This window comes from Lynx canadensis, chromosome C1, assembly GCF_007474595.2.
Source record: "Lynx canadensis isolate LIC74 chromosome C1, mLynCan4.pri.v2, whole genome shotgun sequence".
Classification (NCBI taxonomy): Eukaryota; Metazoa; Chordata; class Mammalia; order Carnivora; family Felidae; genus Lynx; species Lynx canadensis.
In genome coordinates, this window is record NC_044310.1 from 56,186,496 (window position 1) to 56,203,901 (window position 17,406).

Genomic DNA, 17,406 nt, shown 5'->3' on the forward strand with positions numbered 1-17,406 from the left:
GGTCCTCTCTTCCATCAGTGATACTCGTTAGGCTGTGTCTGTTTTACTCACTTCTTCATGAAGAGTAACTTGATCACACGCATGCAGAATGGCTTCCTTCCACATGCCTTACATATTTATTAAATTGATTTCATTTTAATTTTGGGCTGACTTTCCTTTGGAAAATGTCTCTCTTAAAAAAAATTATTTATTGTGAGAGAGAGTGAGCAGGGGAGGGGCAGAGAGAGAAGGAAGCAGAGACAGGGAATTCCAAGCAGGCTCCACACTGTTGGCACAGAGCCCCATGTGGGGCTCGATCCCACAAACCATGAGATTATGATTGGAGCTAGAACCAATACTTGGACGCTTAACTGACTGAGCCACCCAGATGCCTCTAGAAACTTTCTTTTATTAAATGCTATCTTGTCAGGTAGCTGTGGTCTTTCTGATTTATTACACCTTCTCTTCTCCTGATTGAACTCAGGGACAAGAAGGCTTTTTTCAAACTGTCCCCAGACCCATCCCCATGGTAGAGGAAAATTGAAGCAAGGAGAACGAATGGCATCTCCTGGGAAATACAGGGGCGTAGATCAAAGATGTCCACCCAATATGGGAAATTTCTTTGAGGTCTCATGGTTTAACTTGAAAATTTATATGAATGTTATATTCTAGTCCATAATATATCCATTTGTTTAGTAGAAAAATATTTTTTTTAAGTTTCTTAACAACATGAAAGGATGCTCCGTTTCATGAATCTTTAGGGAAATGCAAATCAGCACATTAGGTAAATGCAACAGCCATAATGAGATACCACTACCCACCATTAGGGTGGCTATTATTAAAAAAAAAAAAAAAGGAACGTAAAATTATGAAGCCACTGTGGAAAACAGTATGGTCATTCCTCAAAAAATTCAATGTAGAATTACCATATGACCTAGCAATTCTGCTTCTGGGTATGTAACGAAAAGACTGAAGGCAGGGACTTGAACCAATATTTGCATACCAGTGTTCACCTTATTCGCAATAGCCAGAAAGTGGAAGTAATCCAAATATCTATTGATGAATAAATGGATAAACAAAATGTGATATATCTCTAGAATGGAACACTACTCAGCCTTAAAAAAGAGGGATATTCTGATACATGCTACAACGTGGATGAACATTGACAGCATCATGCTAAGTGAAATAAGAAGTAAGCCAGACAAAAAAAGGACAAATATTGTATGATTCCACTTATATGAAGTGTCTAGCTAGAATAGTCAAATTCGTAGAGACAAAGCAGAATGGTAGTTTCTAGGGACAGGGTAAAGGGATCATGGGGGTTGTAATTTAATGGGTACGGATTCTGAGTGTGGAATGATAAGAGGGGTCTAGAGATGGATGGTGGCATGGCAGGTGGTTGCACAACAGTGGGAATTACATCATCCTATAGAACTGTATACTTAAAAATGGTTAAAATGGTTGATTTTATGTTACATGTATTTTACCACAATAAAAAAAAAAAACAAGTGACAACAGTAATAATGGTTCATTTTAGAAAACAGAAATGACAGAGGGGTACACACTGGAAGTCAATACTGTTTGATATATGTGTTTTGATTTTATCCTTTCTATGCATGTGTATAAATTTTTAATGATTATGGAACCATGCTGTTTTGTATTTTTATAATCAGGGATGAGATCTAACATTATTGAGCCTCTATATGTGCCATTGTCCTGACTCTATTTGATTTCATTCTCAGAAAGCACTGTGAAATAAAAGGTTTTCTATCTCCATTTTGTAGATGAGGAAACTTAGAAGACTTTTTTTGGGTTCATATAAATGACAAGAACAGGATTTGAAGCAAGTCTGTGTATTCATAAAGCCCATATTCTTTCTAGGATTCTGCACGGCCTGCAGCCCTGGGAGACAGAGCAAGTTCAGAAACCTGGTTTATGCTAGTTTTACAAAGGAGAAAACAGGATTGGAGAAATTAAAGTGAGTTACCTACACATTTGGACATTATAAGTCCAAATCTCACCTTTTCACAAGTATCATACAAGGCATGCGAAGTGGTTTCTGAGGTACTCAGCGTCAAATTCTTCAAAGGGTGCCCTGGTGTTGGCCTGGGTCACCTGTAGGTCTCTACAAGGGCATCTGTCATGTAGTAGATGGGCTGGAGAGATGTCACTTGACTCTTGGAGTCCTAGTTGCTCCTCTGGGCTTGAGACAAATCAGTGTCTTCTTTGCAGAAAGGCGCTAGAGACTTTGCTTTCCCATCTCCTTTTATAGCCTGATAAGACTCCATTTCAAAGTCTTGGCTACTGCCGGGCTGGAATATTCTGTTTGTTTTGGTCCCGAATTCTGAAGGCAAGTTCTTCCTGGAGATGGGGATGGAAATAGGGAGTGGCCAAGCAACCATGTGGCAATCCTGCCGGCTAGTGGCGACACAAAGTATGGGCCTAAACTAAGGACCCTGCAGCTTGGGATGAACTACCAGGTTGACTCAGAGTCAGAGGACACAGGTTTTATTTATCACCTTGATTTACACAGGATGGGAGGGAAGGATGCCTAGAGAGAAGAAGTGAATTGTTCAAGGTGTTGACGGTGTTGGGATTGGAATCTGGTCTCTCTTGGATCCTAACTCATCTGAGACATTTATTAAGCATGTTCAGCAACAGTGACAAACAGGCTACCATGTGTAAGATTATTTCTATTTTCCACAACAATTCTCCAAAGAAGATATTTTTTATGTCTCTTTTATTGATGATAAACATAGGCCAAAGAGATTACTTGTTCAAGGCTATTTGATAGTGAAATTAGGGTCCACCAAGAATGACTTGGGTCTGTTGAGGCTAAAGTATCAAGCCCTCACAGTATATTATCAGGTGCCAATTATTTTACTCCCGGTCCCAGTTTCTTCCAAATTCTAGATAAGTAAGTGTTGTTTGTTTGTTTGTTTTTTTGATAAATACATACAGAAAAAACCAACTATTTCTTTTCCCTAACTAAAACCAGTGTAAGTTAAAAAAAAAAAAAAAGCCATCAGGGAGAAAGTAGTACTGAGGATGGATCTTGAAGGACCGATAGGCTTTCGAAAGGCAAGTGATCTGATAATAAAAGACATCCAGGAAGAGTGAACCGCATGAAAGAAAAAGTATGAGAACAATTTGGGAAATAGCAGATAATCCATTTTGGCTAGAATTAAGGTATAGGCTGTAATTTGGGGAACCATGAGACATAGGAGCTAGTTTGGGACCTGAGTGCAAAGGGCTTGGAAGAGGAATTTGTTTATTTTCTTTGAACAGTTGGAAGTGAAGGAAAGTTTTGATGGATAGGAGCATGGCATGTGTGAAGTTACACTTTAGGAAGATTTTTTTGGAGAGCTGTATATGGGACAGTTTATACAGTGGCACAACCCTAAAGGAGAAGCAATAGGAAAGGAGGTAATATGTTCTATCAAGAAGGGTGCTGATAGGTATCTGGGGAGAGAGAGGGCCAGGACGTGGCTATCCTGTTTGTTACAGAATAATAAAAATAGCAAAGGTTTTAAAAATATGCCTTACTGGAAGTATATATAAAATTGACCAAAATATCAACTGTCCATATAAAATTATCATTTTCAAAAATTTAGGTGTGGTGGGTGTGCTGATGGGGATTTGGGGGAAAGTTAGGGGCCCCCACCCCAAGCTACCCTTTAGCACTGCTTACTGACTGTAATTGATTACCTACAAGTGAGGTCAGTCTTTAACCACTTACCATCTTCTCTCTTTAGAAATGTGATCCAGTATAGTTTCTGGGATTTGACCAACTCTGTTCCTTGAGGTTTGGGGTTAAAGGAGGGTGAAAAGAGATTCTGGAGTTTTCTAGAGATACCAATTTATGGTCAAAATATATTGACCATACAGGTCTTGGAAAGTATCTGGGGGTGACGTGGGGATCTATATACATAGAGTTCTATGTGCCAAAGCTGGGCACTTTGCAAAATCTCCTTCTTGTAATCTTCATAAAAGCCTTGCAGAGTATGTATTGTTATTCTCCTGTTTAAAGATGAGGAAACTAGTACTCCAAGAGGTGAGGTGATTTTCCTGATATCACAACTACATAGAATAGCTGAGATTGATTTCAAGTCTGTGGAGCTCCAAATCTTGTGTCCTTTCTACTTTGCTTGAGAGATGGGGTGCTAGGAAGTGGGGGAAAAAAGGAGATGAAGATTAAATCCAAAATTTTGAAATTGAATAAGGCTAAAAGAATAGGAATAAGGCAGAAGGATGGACAGGCTTGTTGAAGAAAAATTAAGTTTTGGATATATTGATCTCCTGCCTAGATGGGGTATCAAGCACATAGTTGTTAATATGAAAATGGGGTTTGGAAGGTGTGGAGCGAAGGGTAGATTTGGGAGTTATCAAAGAAGACACTTAGGGGCAGGGCATAGAATAATGGTCTCAATCCTTTCGGGGGTTAGGATTGGAAATAAATTCTGAACTCTTCTTAGTAGTTTTGTTTATTATAGTACTATTGGAGAAGAAATTCTGAAACTATTGAGGATGTACTATTGGACTCAACAATTGAATAAATATGATGTTGGAAATCAGGATTCTCTTTGTGGAAGAAGGGACATACAACTGTGGAATATAGAAAAGCAAGAAAAAACACTGTAGGCATGAGTTACTGGAAATTTCAGTGTGGACCCTTGAGTTATTCTTTTTTTTTTTTTTTTAAATTTTTTTTCTACGTTTGTTTATTTTTGGGACAGAGAGAGACAGAGCATGAACGGGCGAGGGGCAGAGAGAGAGGGAGACACAGAATCGGAAACAGGCTCCAGGCTCTGAGCCATCAGCCCAGAGCCTGACGCGGGGCTCGAACTCCCGGACCGCGAGATCGTGACCTGGCTGAAGTCGGACGCTTAACCGACTGCGCCACCCAGGCGCCCCATTGAGTTCTTAAAAAAAATGGATGTATACATATCTTTATATGTCCATGTATTTTAATATATTTATGTATATATGCATATTTGTGTGCCTGGGTATGCATAGTTTCTTGGCTCTGGTTGAAAAAGCCAGGAAGTAAAGACCCTCTCTCCCCCAATGGTAGGAGTGAGCACACATATCACCCAAGTCTTGATTTCTAATATGATTCCCCACCAAAAGAAAGTAGGGCTCCTTAGAAAAATGGCTGATTGCAGAATTGGAGCAAGTTAGGATCAAGATGGTTCTGGAATATCTTATTATACCAGGTAGTTAGGAAATGCTACCAAAAAAAGAATCATAAGGATGCAGGAGCTAGCTCTGAAGGGCTCCTGCTGGCCAAATCTGGGATAATTTAAACAATAAAATAATTAAGTACAGTAATGAATTCTAAACTATTGAAAAGCATAGAAATTCATGAGTCCATACTGATGGAAGATATATGGAGGAGAAAGAAGGATTCTTGCTTATAGTAGAATGCCAAGGACTGACTGTTCTGTAGTAAATCGTAAATTTTATAACCATCATAGTCAAGATTGGATGAGGCAAGCATCATCAACAGATGCTAAATTCAGAAGGAAATTTTGCTTAGCAGCAGGATATTTGTATGGATTTTTAGTGTCTTCTCGCATATTGCTTATTATAAGGAGGAATTTAAATAGCAGTAAGTACATAGCAGAGAAGTGAGATAACACCTTGACCAGACGATCAAAATTATTTCCAGTGAGGGACAGACGGAAGTGATTGGGCTCCAATTGTGATACCCTCAGAAGGACATAACATAGCCTATGCATGCTCTGGCTGAGAATATATTTAATCACATGGACACATTAGACAATCATAAAATGAGAGAAAAAAGGGAGATGGGACTATATTCTTCAGTAATGTTAAGTTCACGAAAAGCAAAGACTGTGGAACTATTCTAGACCAAGGGAGACTGAGGCAACATTACAACTAAAAACAGTACCTGACCCTAGACTGGGTCCTCTATTGGAGAAATGGTATAAAAGACATTAGTAGGTTAACTAATAATATTGGAATTGGACAGTATAATTGATTGACAATATAATTGATTATTTGATAGGCTATCCCTATTCTTGGGAAATACACTTTGAATTATTTAGGGGTAAAGAGTCACGAACTACAACCATATATAACGGTAAAATGTTAGCAATGGGCAGATCTCTATAATGAGTGCATGGGTATTCATTTGTACTATTTTTATTTTTGCAACTTAAAAAAATTTTTTTAAACATTTATTTATTTATTATTGAGAGATAGAGAGAGACAGAGCATGAATAGGGGAGGGGCAGAGAGAGAGAGGGAGACACAGAATCTGAAGCAGGGTCCAGGCTCTGAGCTGTCAGCACAGAGCCCGACATGGGGCTCGAACCCACAAACAGCGAGATTATGACCTGAGCCGAAGTTGGACGCTTAACCAACTGAGCCACCCAAGTGCCCCATTATTTTTTCCACCTTTTGGAAGCATGGAATTACTTCCAAATAAAAAGCCTATTTGAAAATGGCTTTAAATTTAACATTTAAAGTGTTAAAATGAACAGAAGAGGATCTAGAACAAGTATTATCTAACAGGTAGAATAAATGGGTGAAAATTATTATGGCAGTTAGACAAATCCTTCTATACAAAATTGGCTTGATTTATTAAGTGGACAAATGTAAAACAAGCTTGTAGTATTGTGCAATAGTTGTTTAAAGACACAGCTTAACTGTCTTCTTGTTATAGTCTATCTGTTTCTAATGCCACAGTAAAAGTTATAAATATCCCCAAATGAATCAACTTGAAAACAATTCAAAAGTTCTCATTCTTAAAAAAATAACTCTGTTTATTCAATCACAATATGGCATTTATTTGGCAAAGGAAATAAGATTAATTCGGGGATAAATAACAAAACTGATTTCTTAACAAGTCTAATGCAATCTGTTTTCAACTAAGAAGTACCTAAGGGGGTGCCTAGGTGGCTCAGTCAGTTAAGCATCCAACTTTGGCTCAGGTCATGATGTCACAGTTTGTGGGTTTGAGCCCCATGTCAGGCTCTGTGCTGACAGCTCAGAGCCTGGAGCCTGCTTTGGATTCTCTGTCCCCCGCCCCTCTCTCTCTCTGTCCCTCCCCCACTTGTTCTCTCTCTCTCTCTCTCTCTCTCTCTCTCTCTCTCTCTCTCTGTCTCTCTGTCTCTCAAAAATAAATAAACATTAAAAAAATACCTGAGAAACTCACAACTAACTGTCTTGTTAAACAGGATGTGTAATTAATGTTTACTGTCAAAGGACATTCTCCAACTGCTGTTTGCATGGCATTAAATCTTTGGTAAGGTATTTATTTTCCCTTTCAGTTGTGTATTGTTTATTTTGAACATTGTTCATCATGTCAGACACCTTTTGTGTGCTTCCTGCTTGTCTCTGAGGCCTACGGCCACTTGTTCCAGACGTAGGCACTGAATACCTAGCTGTGCATGAACTGGGACCAGTTCCACAGAATAATCTGACATCATCTTTGCTTTTTCCGTTTCTGTGTATCTCTCACCTTCTGTTCTGTAGTCACTGGCATGAGACACTGAAAATATGCTCAGTGTCCACAAACATGCAACTCAGACATATGGAGTGAATTAGTGCCCACTGGGTGAAACTTTGACAATGGAAGATTGAACCAGTCTGGATAGTCAGTTCTATGAAGCAGCTTTTATATGGCTTTGTAGTGGAAGGTACCATAAGATCTAGGAATCAGTGTGTTCAAGAGGTGACCTGTGCAGTAATGTGTCTTCTTGGATTGGCTCTTTTTCCCAGCCGCCTTCTCCTTTTCCCTCATTCTTGCTTCCTGGGAGTACATTCTATAATAGAGTAGTAGCACATAAGCTTTGCCTCAGGCTCTGCTTTCTGGGGAATCCAGGCTAATACAATTATTAGTTGCTCAATGAATATTGAAAAGTATGGGAAAATCGAAAGTACTGTACTTGGTTTGTATTTTTATTTTGAGACTTAGCACCCTCTAGTGGAAACTATTTTTCATTTTCAGTCATTCCAAGACAGCCCCCAAAAGGGTTTTTTTGTGTACCAGTTAGTTTTCCCAGATAGAAATAGGTTTGGCTGATACAACAGGAAATAAAGAAGCTGCACTCCCTCCTGCTTTTGTCCATTTTAGATTATATTTCTATTGCTATCTGGAGGAATACTTAAAAAATTGAAAAAGTAAGACAGACTGACTGAACCCATATCGTGTAATGTGAATCAAACATAAATAGAAAGAAAATCAATTTTGATTATGCCACAGCAAGATACCTGATGGATTTTCCAGAGAATCTTTATTAAAAAATGGATTTTCTTGGTTGTATCTTATGTCGCTTTTGCCCCTTGCAGTCTGTGCTCCTGTATCAAGCCAGTTGTCACTGAAAGCCCATAGTCTTGACCTCTGCCAAAGCTCAGAGCTGATTTTAACTGCACCTTGTTTATCAGTGAGGTTTAGATTTTCTTAAATGTCCACCATATTCTGACTGTTATTAACCTCAGAAATCATATTTACCTATAAGAGATAGTTATCTTTTGGTTTCACTACTTATGTCCACTACCCTTTTTGTGGCAATAATGCCTGATTTTGTTTTGGGATATATAACCCTCCTCCATTTTTAGCCATGAACTTCTTTTTGAGGATGACTTAGCAGGATCCAATGAGCACATATTATCATCTTAGCAATAGTGATTGGTTCAGGGTTTGATCTCTGCCCAAATCAAGACCATAAAGGATAAAGAGACTTGATTTTGGAATTTTTTGTTTAACTTTTTGCAAAGAGAATTTCCTCTTGCACTGAATGAAGTCTTGTGATGATGTGCACCTGAAGCCGCCGGGAGCCACCACGCAATGTTTGAAAATATAGCCAATCTAGAGGAAGTAGAATTGAGAGATGGATCCTGGTGATATCACTGTATTCTTAAATGAGGCCACTGGTAATGCTAGCGGTACTTATTAAATTATGTTTAATGTTTGTTTATTTTTGAGAGAGAGAGAGACAGAACGCAAGCAGGGTAGGGGCAAAGGGAGAGGGAGACACAGAATCTGAAACAGGCTCTAGGCTCTGAGCTGTCAGCATGGAGCCCAGCGCGGGGCTTGAACTCATGAGCCATGAGATCATGACTTGGGCTGAAGTCAGATGCTTTATGGACTGAGCCACCCAGGTGCCCCCTAGCCAGCCATACTTATAAATTTTACAATTACATGAGATACCACATTTTTTTCTTTCTTCAAGTGAGGTTGACTTTGGTTTTTTAGTCACTATCAATTAAAAGATTCCTAACTGGTAAACTGTTTAATTCTGAACTCATAGCCTTGTCCTCCATCTTGGTTCTCTTTTGTTATTTATTATTTTAGTGAATATCATTATCATTCCATCTATCTGGGCCTCTAGCTAGAAACCTATGAGTCATCTTGACACCTCTCACTCTCTCTCTCTCTCTCCCTTTTTTTTTTTTTTGGTTATTTGTTTATTTTTGAGAAAGAGAGTATGTGAGCCAGCAGGGGAGGGCCAGAGAGAGAGAGGGAGAGAGAGAATCTTGAGCAGGCTTCTTGCTCTCAGCACAGAACCTGAAGTGGGGCTCAATCCCACGAACTATGAGATCATAACCTGAGCTGAAATCAAGAGTTGGATGCTCGATGACTGAGTCACTCAGGTGCCCCAACACCCTTTTCTTTCTTAAGCCCCATATCTGGTCCACCAGTGAGTTTTGGATATTTTGCCAAGTAAATATTTCTTGAATCCATCTACTTCTCTTTGTCCAAGATGGTCTCATCTTTCACTTAAGCTCTAAAACAAAACAAAGCAAAACAAAATGAAACAAATAAACAAAATGTCCTAAGTATCTCTGAGTATCCCCTCATGCATCCTCTAATCTGTTCTCTATTCTTTATCCAGAGAGATTTTTTTTCAAAGTACAAATTTCATAATATCATCCTTCTTCTATCCCATTCTTCTGATTAAAACCCTATCGTTACTCTTAGGATAATGAAACTTATGTGAGAATGTCTGATTTTCAACTACCTTTCTAGTCTCATTTTACAACCCTACCTCAGTCACTCAGAGCCCCTGTACATGTAAATTCTTCTGCCTGGACTGTGTGCTTCCCTCCCCTTGTAAGATCTTAACTTTGAACTATTTCTTCAAATAAACCTTCTCTGGCCCCTTTGATTAGGTTCAGTAATGCTATAATAGCCTCTCATATCTTGATTTGAGATCTATCCCGAATTAGGGATGATTTCTCTTTCTTGGCCACGTTTAAAATTTTTTAAAACAAGAATGAGATGCTAAGACAAAAACTGATAAAAAAAAATTACACATCCTTTTATCAATTACTAAAAGCAACGTCCCAGCTATACTTAAATTATTACTTGCACTGCCATCTGGCAGAATGTGGTCTTGATACCAGAGAAGGTGTTCTTAGGACAGGTATGTGGTTGAATGGTGAGAGGAGGCAGTGAGTGGGAGGAAATGAATATATAAAAGAATTGATATAGAGTAGATGTACCAGGTTTCCTAGTTCTTTCTTAAAACATGGTGAATGAAGAGGTTGCGACTGGTCTTAAATTATTACTTAAATTATTACTTGCACTGCCATCTGGCAGAATGTGGTCTTGATACCAGAGAAGGTGTTCTTAGGACAGGTATGTGGTTGAATGGTGAGAGGAGGCAGTGAGTGGGAGGAAATGAATATATAAAAGAATTGATATAGAGTAGATGTACCAGGTTTCCTAGTTCTTTCTTAAAACATGGTGAATGAAGAGGTTGCGACTGGTCTTACTCCCCTAGTAAAATCTTTATAATTGGAGCAAAATCTTTATAAGTTCACTCTAATGTCCAAGTTTGAAGCCCAATCCATCATCCCAGATTAGACATCATAGATCTTGTGGTGTATGTTGCTCGTATTTTTCTTGATGTGAGAATATGCTGCGAAGAGAATAGTTAGCTGACAGCTTCCAGATGCCGTACCTTTGGGATCCGTTGAGGTGTCTGTGTCAAGGAGCCTACATGCTCTTTGGGCTGCTCCAAGCCAACAACAACATGGCAGAAGTACTACAGCTGGGCCATTCCTACCCAATAGAGGGCTTCTTGAATGGGTAAACTTGGCTCTGGGGTGCCCCATTGGTCTGCTCAAGACTTTCTGAGATCTGTACTGTACTGAGATCTATAACTACCTACCCAATCCTCCTTCTTTCCTCTCCTTTTACAACTGTCAGGTGGCATCATGGTTGGAAGGCTTTTTCCATTTACTATTCCTTCCCCTTTATTCTTCATAGTTGTTCCCCCCCCCCCGCCCCCCCAATTAATTGTCTGTTTCCTGGAGGATCTGAACTGACACACACATTTGGTTGGGAGATAATAGTGGAAAAAAGAGGTGTGAAATATTATCCTCCTTCCTTTCATTGTTTCTGGAAGAAGTAGTGTTGGGGGACAGATCGTTTCATGATCACCTAGATGTTGGTGTTGGCTAATGAACTGCACACTCCTCAATTGGTCATCGCCATTGATCAAGCTCATTCCAAGTCTCCTGTTGAGGGAGAACTTTAGGTCTGTACAGGTCTGGATGGTGATAGACTTGTCTCTGAGCAGCTATCTAGGCATCTGCGGTTTCCATTAAGTAATTGGTGGCATCTTCCATTTGACAGCCATCTTACCTACATCTCTGGTGAACATGATCCATTAGGTAAAAACCTTCCCTTCCTGTCCATATTTTGATATCCTTGTCTTCCTGTTCTTGAGGTCAGTGGGGGTGGTTGTGATCCTGTTGTTCACATCTCTCAGGAAACATGGTGTATGTGTGGTGGGAAGAAGTTGGGGTCTGAGCCTTGCCCTCTTCTGCCTGACCTCGCCAGTACTCATCCCTTCCTCCTCATATTCCTTTACCCAAGTTCTGGTAGCAAGCCCTAAGGCTCAGCTGACAAGAAATTGGCAAGCAAGGTACAAGTCCCCACTTCTTGCAGCCCCACAATAATATAGCTGTCTGTCTCATGGAGCCCCCAAACAAGCAGTGAGGAAGTAAAGGTTCATGTAGCAAATTCTAACATCTAGGAACTTGGATCTGACTTCAGCTTATTTTATCTTTATCTCTTTTCCCCTAGTAAGGAAGGCTACAAGAATTGGGAAAATGAACCATTCTAATTTCCTCAGACTTTTGTGGTCTCACACAATAAGTTCTTTACTGAGTTTAATATTGGCATTTTTGAGTGGATATGAGGAAAGCCACGAAAATGAAGTAAAATCGATGTCTTAAGTGGCTGTCACATATATCTTGCAAATCAGTTATAGTGTCCACTTTATTGAGTTATGAGGACTAAGTAAGATAATACACATACTGTGTTTAGAATGGTGCCTGGACATTGTAAACAGTAAGTGATATCAACCATTATTTTGCATGATGAAAAATTTATCTGAAAATAAAAAACACTTTTACTCTAAAAATTTTACAATTCTTTTTCTGTTTCTATTTCTTGAGTTTTCCAAAGAAAAGAAAATGAAAATTTGTAAGACACACCCATTTTGTTCCAAATGGAAAAAGAAAATATTACGTTGTATTTATAATAACAAAATCATGAAATTCTGATTTTCCGGGAAATCTTTGTTTGTTTGAAGCTAGAGGTGTGATAAAATGACATGAATAACCTTTTATAATAGCAGGGGCAGAATCCAAAGGAAAGGGCACTGTGGTAAGCCTCCTTCAACATCATCTGCTTTCTAATGCTGTGCTTCCTTTGGGATTTCTTCTCCGCCTGTACATCAAGGTATCTCTTACTCAGAAGTGAATGACTTTCACTGTGTGAAAATAACAAAGTTTTTGCCACATGTAGTGCCTTCTGAAAGAGTCATTTTCACTCCATCTGTTAAGATCTGTATCAGCATGTGTACGTTGTTTAGCAGACTATTGCCTTAACCACTTGGTCACTTTATCCTTTATGAGTATATGGTTTAAATTGGGCCACTGTGACTCACTGGGTTGTATTTCCCAGGCTTTTATATTATCACAATGCCCAAGTGCTAGAGCATGTTTTTCCTCAGTTATCATATTGGCGTGAGTTTAAAAATGAGTGACCATTAAAATATCATTTTAGTATAGTTTCATTTTTTGAATGCTGCCAGTATTTGTACTTGTAGATAAGGGGTTACCAATTGTAGCCCACCAGCTGTTTTTGTAAGTAAAATTTTATTGCAACATAGCCATGCTCATTTGCGTATGCATTGTCTGTGGCTGCTTTTGCATTACAAAGGTAGAGTTTAGTAGTTTCAATACAAATCATATGGCCTTCAAATTTAAAATACTTGCTATCTGGACCTGTACAGAAGAAGCTTGCCCCCTTCTGTTCTTCCATGTGATTATTTCTGCATAAGGATGTTCACAACTGGGACACAGAAGATGGGCTTCTCACACCTTCTCTTAGGGGCAGATCTTTGGCCATTTCTGACAAGGAGGAAGGGTGGATATAATTATTTTCTAGATTGTTTTAATTGAGCAGGGTTTATATGAGCAGGGAGAATGAGCAACAATCAATGCTGCTTCCAGAAAACCTATCATCCCCTGTGCCATGGTCCCATTATAAGTTTATCCTTAGGCCTGTGGCTTTTAGGACCCAGCTCCCCACTTCTTTTGGGATTGTATCAATATGACACTATTGATTTCAGTGAGAAGGGAGAAGAGGATGGTCAGACTTTCCCTTTCATCTACCTTTTGCCTCAAGTTGGCAGACTTTCCTCTCCGCTTTGGAACTCAGCAATTACCCATGCTCTTTTAATATTAATAATCTGCATAGCAGGGGCCAGTTTTTGAAGTCACCTGAATTTTGCAGTTGATAGAGCTCATATTCCCTTCAGAGTTTTCTTACCAATTCATTGAGTAAGGCAGACTTTCTCACTATCTCCTTCAGTTGTCTTATCCTCTACTTCATAGTTTCCTTTGTCTTTCTGGGTAGTGATTTGTAAATTTTTGTTTTAATATCTATCTTCCAATTCACTAACTCTCTCCACTGCTGAGTCTAATCTGCTGCTTTTGATTTTGATTTTTTTTTTCTGTTTCTAGAATTTGTATGTGGTTCTATTTTAAATCTCGCTGTCCAATTCTTTTTTTTTTTAATTTTTTTTTTTCAACGTTTATTTATTTTTTTGGGGGACAGAGAGAGACAGAGCATGAACGGGGGAGGGGCAGAGAGAGAGGGAGACACAGAATCGGAAACAGGCTCCAGGCTCTGAGCCATCAGCCCAGAGCCCGACGCGGGGCTCGAACTCACGGACCGCGAGATCGTGACCTGGCTGAAGTCGGACGCTTAACCGACTGCGCCACCCAGGCGCCCCACGCTGTCCAATTCTTATAGTCTCTTGTGCCTTTGCAGTATTTCAATGCTTGTTTTTGTTTTTTGAAACATATTAAACATACTCATTTAATATTTGGGGCCTGGTTATTCCAACACCTAGTCTTTATTGTCTTATTCTATGTATTCTGCCTGCTAACTTTTATTCATCATGGTTTGTTTCCTTCTCAGTTCAACAATTCAAAAAATATGTTTTTTTTAATTAGTGTTTACATTTGAGAGAGAGAGAGAGAGAGACCGCGAGTGGTGAAGGGGCAGAGAGTGAGGTAGAGAATCTGAAGAAAGTTCTGTGCTGTCAGTGCAAAGCCTGATGTTGGGTTCAAACCCATGAACCGTGAGATCATAACCTGAGCCGAAGTGGGCACTCAACCGACTGAGACACCCAGGTGCCTCTCAGTTCCATAATTTTTTATTGTGAACTTATATATCTTAGAATTTTATCTCTGAGAATTTTCTTCGAGTCTGTGCCTAAAATTAATTTCTCTACAGTGGATTTAATTTTTCTGCCAGGTTTCTGGGAGCACTATCAACCAAGGGTCAGTTTACCTTTGGCTTAGGGTTTCAAATATATGCAGTGTAGATTTTCACCTTTAAACCATGAGAATACGTTTTATGAGGAATTCCCAGGGGAAGCATTACTTTTTCTTTTATTTTCATATTTTTCCTTTTCACACAAAGCTAAGGCTGAGAAAGGCAAGTATCACCAAGAGTCTCTCTATAGGGAGAGAGAGACTCCCTATTTCTAGTTCACTCGTTGAGGGTATTACCCTTTGGTGGTCCTGACTTTATGGAAGAGTCTTTGATTCAACCTCCCACTCTACTTAGGTCTCTGACTGTGTCTCCTGCTTGCAGAAACTCATTAAAATTCAGATTTTAGGCCGCCAGGAATCAGCAAGTACCCCAAGGAAAAGGTTGGCTCTTGCATTAACTTAACTTTTTGTGCATTATTGGACTCCTTTGAGTAATTCTGTTCCTTCCCACCAGCTCTCTTATACATTAAAAAAAAATTTTTTTGCAATAAGAAAATGTTTTTTCCTTAGCATTTTCTGGTGCGTTTTATTACAAGCGGTCTCATTTAATGTTTATAAAGCCGTATTGCCAGAAATGCCCATTCATTTAGAAAGATCCTTTTTATCTTTTCTTGTATGCTTATGTCTTGAACTCCCACATATCTTGCATTTTTCCTTTATTCCTCATGTTTCCCATTCTCATCTTCATTCAAATTCAAGTCCTCTATACATTTGGACTATTGCAAGGGCCTCCGATACAAACTCCTCCCCCCACCCTGCCACCACCATCTCATTTTCCAGTTCACCTTGCTTGTGATAGCCAGCCATTTACTTAGATAAATGAAACTCAGAACAGTCAGACAGCATTTTGTATCAGCATCTTGGAAAAGAGCTCAGAAAAAAAATCATCAGCAATCCAAGGAAATGGTATATTGTTGGAGGAAACCTGTAAGTAAATAAATATATGTAACAATCAGATGAACAAAGCAGGTCCAAGAGGCTGTCTCTGGGATCAGAGAGAAAGGGAGAGCTCAAAGCTGACTGGATAGAGGAGTGGTATTCTGAATGGCTTTACAGAAAAGGTGGTCTCTCAGTCAAGTCTTGAAGTTGTTATTATCTAGGAGAAAAGAGGATAAGAGAAGGTATTCTGGAAGCAGAAACAATATGTTCACACACTACTCTTACGGTTTATTTGGAGACAAGAAAGTTGAATAAGATCTAGAACAGAGGATATCCCCATTGCAGAAGACGTAGTTGCGATTTGGATTTCTGCCCTGCAGAAACATGTAATAATAACAATCCCTCTCCAATTCTTTCCTGTATTTTATCATAGCTCACCAACCCAACAGGCTGGCAAAGAGGTAGTCTTATGTTCTAGACATTTGAAGTTACTTTATTTGTCACCTAATCCGTGCCATATCTGAGGTTTACATTTTCTCAACTTCATTTTTCCAAATGGGTTTGGAGTCTCTTCTTTAATGCTTTTATGTGCACATAGTGTGGAGGCAGTTATTTAGACCGGGCTTAGGAGTCAGATTGCCCACATTCAAATCCTAGCTCACTACTGTGGCGGGCCATGGCCACAGTAATGGCAATGGCATGGCATGGAGGCTCACATGGGCACCTTGCCCAAGCAAGAACCAAAAAATGGAGATAGATTAGATAACAGTGGCCTAACCAAAAATTATGAAGCTGGAGCCTTGACACTAGGGTCTAAAGGTCCTTCCACCTTGAAAAGGATTAAAGGGCAAGTAAAGTATTGCAGATTCTTCCAACCTGGAGGATCTCCCAACTACATGAGTTGCTGAAATGATTTCACTTTAGGCTGGTTCCTTGAGAAAAAATGTTGCTAGAGAGTTTTATCTCTTTTCATTTGTCTTTTATTTATTTTTTTAAAGTTTATTTACTTTGAGAGAGAGATCATGCATGAGCTGGGGAGGGGCAGAGAGAGAGGTAGAGAGAGAATCCCAAGCAGGCTCTGTGCTGTCAGCATGGAGCTGGATGGACATGGGGCTCAATCTCATGAACCGTGAGATCATGACCTGAGCCGAAATCAAGAGTCAGATGCCTAACTGACTGAGCTACACAGGGATTCCCCCATCTTGCTTTTATGTGTGTTTTGGTTTTGTTTGTTTGTTTGTTTGTTTGTTTGTTTTCTCTTGGCTTACTGGTTGAAGCAAGAGTAAAACAACAGGAAAGTTAACCTTAACTCACTCAGAGTTATCAGTTTTGCCGGTCTGAACTCAGACCAACCTCTGCGTAGCTTAATCACTTACAAACTCTGATTTTCTCATATGTGAAATGGGACTGATTTGAGGATTAAACGAGATAATGGTGAGAAGAAAAGCTAATAAAAACAAGATAAAAGGGAACAGCCAGATGCCCAAGGCTGGATACTCCCCTTGCATACTTTTGGCTTCTGTCATCTTGTTTGCCTCCTGCCTCCACCAACTACCTGTGTAGCACCACTGATAAGGGCCCCTCCCCTTTTTCTTTTGTCTCTCAACCCCCTACCATCCCAGCCATAAAAGGCCGATGCCAAGGTTCGGGGCTCAACCTTTGGAGGTGACTCTGCTGGGCCGGCACTGGTGCACAGTAAATAGTCGTTTCTGA